General features: G+C 43.1%; 1 protein-coding gene across 1 annotated transcript in view; it reads left to right on the top strand.

The window, feature by feature from the left end:
* The first annotated feature begins 5,801 nt into the window (after window positions 1-5,801).
* znf469 (zinc finger protein 469) overlaps window positions 5,802-8,353 on the top strand; it is a 47,156-nt gene continuing 44,604 nt past the window's right edge. The window contains exon 1 of the mRNA XM_032523446.1: window positions 5,802-6,011. The gene's annotated coding sequence lies outside the window, so the exon portion shown is untranslated. The remainder of the gene's footprint in view (window positions 6,012-8,353) is intronic.

The following is an 8,353-nucleotide window of genomic DNA, read 5'->3' as shown; positions in this document are numbered from 1 at the left end:
CACCAGTCTAGCGATGCACAGCATAGTGATTATCTTGTTTTCACTGTGTGAACACGATTAGCAAATGGGATGTGTTGTTAAAGTGTCCTAGGATAAAAACAATTAATTTGGCTTTGCTTTGAGTAAATGAATAAAAATTTCAACAAAAATTATAAAGCATACTAGGAAGCTCATATAGCTATTCTTAAATAGTTCATGTTTCCTCAGGTTCAACGATATACAAAGATATTTATTGTCTTTGTGAAAGATAATTGTAAGGACACCCTCATATTCTTGTTTGTGGGGATCCATTTTTGATTGATTTATTTTTTTTATGTAATTCTTGCTTTCATCAGCACAAGGAAAGCTCTACTCTTGTGAATGCTTTATTCCAAGCAGCATCCCTAGGAATAACATCTATTTGAGATGATTTGCATTCTTTGCAAAAATGTAGTGCTAATGCAGGAAGTAGTGTGCCTTATATGTTGCAAAGGAAGGGTGTGGGGGTTGGGGTGGTAATTAGATGTCAATGACCAGAGTCTGCCTCCATTCATAGACCTGCAACTGATGAGTATCATTATAAAATTCAGTCTTTCCATTAAGTCACAGGGGACTCCCAGCTCAGGTATGGCTGCTACCACACTCTTTTGCCTCATGTTACCTTAAATAAAAATTATCCTAATGAGTTCCAAACAGTAAGGTACAAAGATTAGAAAATTGATACATCCCAAAACATAACCAACTAGCCTTAACTAAGATGTTTACATCACCCATATTTTTTTTTCATAAACCCAATCTTTATCTAACCCTCACCCTATTTGCCATGTACAGATATTGTAGAAAGGGATAATTAAAAACAGTTACTGAACAATTTTCAAGTTTTTTCAGAATCAACTAATGAAGACGTTCTTCTCAGCAATAAGTTTGCCTTGAAACAATTTTACCGTTTTTGAAGGACAGGAAAATGGTTTTTCAACTAAAGACTGTCTGTCTTTGACCATCTGAAAGATGAAGCCTTTTCCCCTTTATTCAACTCTTCCTCTTTCACCTTTAACTTCCCCGATCCCACCTTAACTCCTACTAGCCCAAAAACCCCACACCTTGCATCCCTGGGAACATCATCACTCATGATCCACATGGCAGGGCGAGTACACATCGGCAAGCTGCTAAGTCTACAATGGCTGGGGTGCCCCGTGTTTGCCCTGGGGGAGAGCATACGTTCGTGGCCGCTGGGCTTTTTGGGTCAGAAATGGCACACCATGGTGTGATGGGCTTTGCCCTACTGATAATGGCCATTATAGGTGCGAAATTCCCAGAGCCCAGCCCAGCAGCTCCAAAACCCAAAAGCTGCACAGACAGAGGGAGGGAATGGATGTTAGGGTTAGCCACCATCACCTGTGTCTAAGTTCAAACCCACAGTCTCATTTCACTGGGACCCTTTCTTGTCTCAGTGCACAAACACACAATATACTAATGGAACTAGTTTGTCAATTGCTCTGTATTTCTGCTGTTCAGTCTCAACATTATTGTTTTTATTGGACATTTCAGGTGTGTAGCCGTCATTGAGTCATGGAATACAGTCACCACATGCACTAAACCTCAGTTCCCCTAATTGAGAGTTACAGGAGTGTTGGTGAGGGCGGCGATGGGGCGGCCTTTCATTGGGGCTCTGGGTGTGTCAGCGACATGACCTGGAATGACACTGGTACTATACATCGTCACTGCAACTGTGGCAAAATCAGGTTACATCGTGATATCATTTTACATCTTGGAAGAAAAGAAATGCTCTTACTGTACTTTGCTGACTCCATGAAGCTATGTGTACGTCAAACTGTAATCATTAAAATATTAAACACAGACCTGAGGCTGGATATTTTCTTTAGCAGCTAAGACACTTTATTGTCAAGTCTTGTTCAAGAGGCAGTCCTGGGTACCACACAGTACTTACTGTGTGTGATTCCGAGTGCACCAACTGCAGCCAGGCTACTACACTTGACTCCATTGTCATCTTGCCATGGCTACAGTGATTCATCCTTTTTTTTTTTGTCCAGACAAGCTGCTGTGTAGATTTAGGAAAGGTGAATGTCAGATCGCTTTTCTCATTGCTATATTTAGTTTTAAGAAATTATTTTTAGTAATAACTATACAGTAGGTCAATAAATGTCTACCTGCACATTGACTCAAAAAGGTCACAGTTTAGTTACTCCCTGAGGGGAGCTTAGAATACTCTAAGGTCATTAAAACATTTTATATGTTTAGCATTGGTGTTTAATATGACTTTTTCTGCCACAGAGCGAGAGAGAGAGTCCATTTAGACAGTTGGCAGAGTATATGGATGTGGGTTTAAGGGTATAGTATAAAGCTGTGTTTTTTAATGCCATGCATGAAGTTATATTTGTTCAAACTAATACACAACACAGGCCATTGGTATCCTGATATGCACAGGCCCCAGGGCTCAGTTTAAACAATCTCCATCTTCATCCTGGAAATGTTGAGGAGTTGATCTTTGGCTCCCTCACTTTGATACATCTCACAAAGGTTTTCTGTATTAAAAACACAAAAAGCCCTCTTGCTTTCCATCTGCCTCCACTCTGCTTCCAATTCAGGTCGTTAAGAGTGAAATTTCAATTTCACAACAACCTATGATTGAATCCTGAAGTCTAATAGGATTCTAGCTGCCATCCAAAGGCAACTTGTCTCCCCGCTGCCCTGAATCAACCTTAAATCCCATTGTATGTTGTTGTGCCATTTATCCAGTTTAATTCACTTGCATGCCTATTTGATTTTACCACAAACTGTTCTTGGAGTTATTAACATAAAGAAGTTCCATTCTTTACTATGAAATTGTACTTTCTTTTGGCCCAACCCAGCCTGGTTGTTTTGCCAAATGTGATTGATGCCGGACAGCCAGACCTTTTCCTGTGGCTTTTGAAATCCAATCACAGAGGCAGCCTGTTTTGGATTTTCTGTAATCTGAAGTTCCTGTGAGATGATGGTGTTGTTCTTCCTCCCGCCTGCTGTGTATGAAGGGTGGTTTTAACCCAGTGGTGTTTAGATATTCACCCATAAATCCCCTTACTTTGATATCTAATGTTATTCCTTATGGGATTTAGGCAGTCAGGAAGACCTTTGACGTTTTCTGGCCTGATACAGCTGTCATTTTTCACCGCTCATTGAAATCTGTTGTTTATAACAAGTGGATTATTTGCACCTTTTTACGCATGCAGCCGGTTCGTTTTGGTTTTTGGACTGAATTCAGTTTACAATATTGTTTACAACAGGATTCAACAGAAATGGCATATGTGTGTTGCACCAGTTTAAATCAATGATTGAAATAAATATGGGAGGAGTTGCTCTTGCAATGAAAAAAAATCCCTAAATAATCAGCAAGGTACAGTAAACTCAGTTAGGCAAAAGATTTGAAACCTCAAACAGAAACAGGGAGCAGGGTGAGAGAGATGCTGTGTAAAAAAGTTAGTGCCAAACTTTGCCTTGTCCGCGTCTGTAAATGGACTGTATGTACATTACAGCTCAACTCAACCCCTAGTGGCTGGATAGAATAGTGTGTCCTTTCCAATTCCACCTCAGTCCTAAATCCCAGTTTCAGATCCTGAAACACAATCGCATCTTTTTGAATAAATATATCCTCTATTACTGACAGCCTGTCATTACTGTTCTAATTTTCCTTATTATAAGGACACTTAGTGCAATTTTTATCTATTTATATCGTTATGGTAATGACAACATTTGATTGCATAGTAGACAGTAAACAAACAACAGCTTTCAGATGTTGGATTAGTTTTTTTCTGCCTCTAAAGCCCCAGATTAAAGACATAAAAGACCACAGAAGGGCTGTCCGGGACTGTGGTTTTTGGAGGATTAGTGTTTCTTAGCAATAAAGAGCACTGAAACTAGTGTGTCTCCCCTTTCTCTGTCGTCCCTCGACCAACCCACTCCAAACCCCAACCCCAGCCCTGAGCTTTCACAGCCTACAATGAAGACAGCCCATAACCTTAAGTACTGTTTTGTGGACCTGTGTAAATTTGACACCATTATACCACAGCGTGGGTCTGTGTAGGTGTTAATGTTAGGAGGGAGATCTGTATGATCCCTGCTTACCTCATTATGTGCTGCCAAAAAAGTTGCTCTCTTTTTTATTACATCACACAGACCTTTTGGTCTATTTTTCCCCTTTCTGTGATCTTTTGAATCTCCCTTAATCTTTCCCTGCAATCCTCTAGTTCTTCATGTTTTTTTAGAATACAGTACTCGTGTTTCTCCTAGCTGTTCTTTCAATTATTGTTATTGAGCAATCCAGAAACTTCTGCTGCATCTTAGACTCTTGTAGTTTTAGTTGAAGTCATGGCTGTTGTTTTCTGTGAAATTACTTCAGATGGGACATCATATGCAGCAGTAGCGGTCCTGGAACTATCATTCTATGAACTGGAGCCTGATCTACAGCAATTACTAGCAAACAAGTTCTCTCAGATTTTAGGGGAGTCACTACTTTGAACTTCCATTTTTGCTATTTTATGTTTCTCTCTTAAGTCTAGTGAATTCCCCTTTGCCGACACATTTTTCCTAATTACAAGTTGATCTGAAACTTTAAACGTCACTGTTTTTACTACTCTTTTCTTTTCCTTTGCACCTCTCTGTATATGCCATGGCTCAGTTTAAACTGGCACACTTGGTAGAGCTAGGTTTGAGTGTGGTGGCACTGGGGGCAGGGTGCAGAGCTTGCCTGTTGAACGTACCCAGCCCCTCATAATTACAGACAGTAAACAGCTAGTGCTTTTATGCGTTTTTTTTCCCCGTCTGATGAGGAGAGAGTTCACTTTGGCATAAGAGGAAAAGGCAGAGAGGATGAGAAGAAGGGGAAAGACAGTCTGAAGATGGACAAAAACTGTCATCCTTATTTTGGGTGTTGACGATGTTAGCAGTTTAAAAAGAGGGTTAGGGTTAGGTTAGGGACAGGTTTAAAGCCACACAAATACACAGAGACAGACATTGTCCCCACCCCCTAGAGCTCAACACTCATACTTCTTCTTCCTGAGCGACAGTCTTTTGATGTGATCTTGTAAGTCTTAATTAGATCTTTCAGCAACCCTCCTGGTTAAATGTCTCTTCTCTTTTTACTTTTCTCCCTAAAACTGTCAAACTGATCACACGTCTTGCTCTGTGTTTCTCTCTGAGTGTGTCTGTGTTTTTCTTTCCGTCTGCCTGCCTGTCTGTGTCCTTCCCTCTGTCTCACTCCCCCTCTCTCTCAAGTTAATCTCTTCTGCCTCACACTCTTCACTTGGTCCAAATTTAATTCTCCTCCCTCTGCTTTCCTTCTTCGTTTTACCTCCCTTACCTCTCACACACACACACACACACACACACACACACACACACACACACACACACACACACACACACTTTATCCTTCCTCACTGCATTGTCAGTTATGCTAAAACCACTTTAAGGCATTGTACTCAATGTAAAATTTCAAAACAAAGAACAGTTGGTGGATTTGAACTACATGCTCTATACCTATATATATCTCTCTGTCTCTTCACCTCCTTCTTCATCTCTCTGTCCCTCACTGTCTCTGCACTGCTCAGCGCTGGCAGGCAGGGGATGGGAGGTTTTCTTTGGCAGTCTGCTTCCCCTCTCTTGGCCGGGACAGGCCCTGGAGCGTGCTACTGGCTGGGAGTGTGGAAGGGAAGCGGGGAGGTAGTGAAGGAGAAGGGGAGGGAGGGAGAGAGGGATTGGGAGGAGGGAGACTGGACGGGTGGAGGCGTGGTCTCCAGCTGGTAATGAAGTCTTCTCTTTTCATCCTCAGAAGGCAGAGTGTGAGCGGACGGGCCCGGGGTCTGCGCGGCTCCACTGCTTTCTCTGCCTGTAAAGTGTGCCGAGCACCCCTCCGCTAAGCTGCCTGTGCGTCAGCGCCCGTCTCCCACAACTGAGAGATACAAAGAGACCTAGTCTGAGAGAGGCCGTTACAGTCATGAGGCTTCCCCTTGTAGTGGCTCCACAGCATTGCTCTTGAGGTAAGACTTCAGACTGTCTCCTTCTCATGTGCTGCTCCTGCCTGTCTCTCTCTCACTGCTCTCCCTTTAGTGTCTGTCTGTCTCTTTTGATTGTTGTGGTGGGGGCTGGGGGTGTAATGGGGGCTGTCCGGTTTAGATCCCTCCCACTTTGAATGTGCATCTGTGTTGTGAATTTACTGTATGTGCAATGGTATGTAGATGTGTGTTTGTGCATGTTAGCATGGACACATGAATACTGTGTGAATGGGTCTGTGTCTTTGCATATTTCCTACAGTATTTATGTATGAATGCAGACTGAGTCAGCAGCCAGTGAAAGCTTTATGTTAATGGAGACAAATGGCTACTACTGGTCAGGCAAGAAAGAGGGTCAGACTGGGACTGAGACATTCTGGAAGAAGGACGATGGGAACTTTCTAGCAGCAGTTAATTGGAAGTGGCCATTCTCTGATAATTTTCTTTTTCAGAATGGCTTTTGTTGTCAGGTAAATTTAATATCACTCTGTTGACTTTCATTGTTGGTCTGCTGCTAATGCAATGTACAGCTATACAGTGATGCTACCCTATAATTGTACACGAGCTGTTAAATGTACAGTGCGGTGTTGCTGTGTGTGTGTGTGTGTCTGCGTGTGTGTCTGCGTGTGGGCACGTGTGGAGATATTTATTTGCACGGTTGATTGCTGTTTAAGGCAGATGGATGCAACAGGCTATTGGGGCTCATCTCTGTAAATAAAAGAAGACAGGAGACCGTCTGTACTCATGTGCAGACCAGTGACACCAGGCTTTGAAGTGATTTCAGTGGATCCGTCCTCTTCCCCGCTGGGCAATTCAGATCCGGCCTGCGACTCACTCACTTTCATCCACATTCCCTTGGAAATCCATCTATCTGTATTCTTTCTTTCACCTCCTTCCTGCTCCCTTTCACCCCATGAGTTGATGCCCCCTAGTACCCCTTGGTAAGACCTTCACATCCTATCAACACCTTCTGTATTCCATAAGCAGTATTCCTACAGTTTTATTCCCCATCCCCACTAGTCAGACTAGACTTTTAGGGAATGGGTCTTTCCGATGGAAGGAAGAAAAAAACAACCTAAGTGACTTTCCATTAGTTTCTGCTGGGCCATGAGAATTATGGTTTCCCAAATGAATAGTGTACAGGAGCCTGGCTTAATTGAAAAAACACAAGCACGGTCTGCCATGAAGGAGACGGTCCTTGTGTCACTGTTGAACTGTGCGAATGTACTTTCCAGAGCTGGCGAGTGGGAGAGAAAGAGAGAGGAAAATACCAAAAAGAGCATGAGATAGAGGACAGATGGAAGGCTGAGGCAAATAGAATTATGAAATGAAAGTGTGGAAAATCAAAAGGGCTGATTGAAAACATTGTGGGTGCCGTAGAAAATAGATTTGGAGGTGAATGCAGAAGAATCATCAGTGTTTTAAATTCTAGTTTGGCATCATGTGGTCTGTCAGTCAGGACATTGTGTATGAAAGTGGATTATTGGGATAGAATGGCAGAAGGAAGAGACTGTTTGCTGATCATTAAGCCACAAAGGGCAACAATAGAATGCACAGTAAAACCTGCTGCATCATAACATTTTACCCTACTGTAGCAGTGTGCTCAGCTGTGAGGATGTCTGTATTGCAATCAGACCACCAGTGAGTTGGATCTATGTTGCTTTATTTCGCATATGAACAAATGTAAATGTGCTGTATTTATAGAGCGCTTTTCCAGTCTTAACAACTGCTCAAAGCGCTTTTACATCTACAGGAAACATTCACCATTCACACACATTCATACACTGTGGCCGGGGCTGCCGTACAAGGTGCCACCTGCTCATCAGATAAACATTCATACACATTCACACTCCGATGCGCAGCACCGGGGGCAACTCGGGGTTCAGTGTCTTGCCCAAGGACACTTCGACAATGACTGCAGGGGCAGGGATCGAGCCACCAACCTTCCGATTGGCAGGCAACCACTCTACCACTGAGCCACAGCCACCCACAACAACAGTTGACATATTGGATCACTATCTGCTTCATTATCTTTTATTGTGTCTGCTGTCTCTGCTGCCTCCCTCCCTCTGTCTCCTGTCTCTCTGACCCCCTGCACCCTATCTGCTGTGTTTGTGTGACATGTTTGTGTGGCAACCCCATATGGTGATGATTGAGACCCTGTCATTGGTTCAGAATGGCACATTTGTCACACACATTTACCAGCAGCTGCTGTTGCTAGGGCTGCAGGTGAAAGCATCTCTTGTTGACTTCCTCACTGGGTGGCTCATTTGTTTGTCAGGGTACCGTGACCCCTGACCCCTGACCCCGCTACCACCTCCTGCCTCTCA

Source organism: Etheostoma spectabile, chromosome 8 (assembly GCF_008692095.1).
Source record: "Etheostoma spectabile isolate EspeVRDwgs_2016 chromosome 8, UIUC_Espe_1.0, whole genome shotgun sequence".
Taxonomy (NCBI): Eukaryota; Metazoa; Chordata; class Actinopteri; order Perciformes; family Percidae; genus Etheostoma; species Etheostoma spectabile.
Note: the sequence above shows the minus strand (reverse complement) of the source record. Positions and strands in the feature narration are given on the sequence as shown.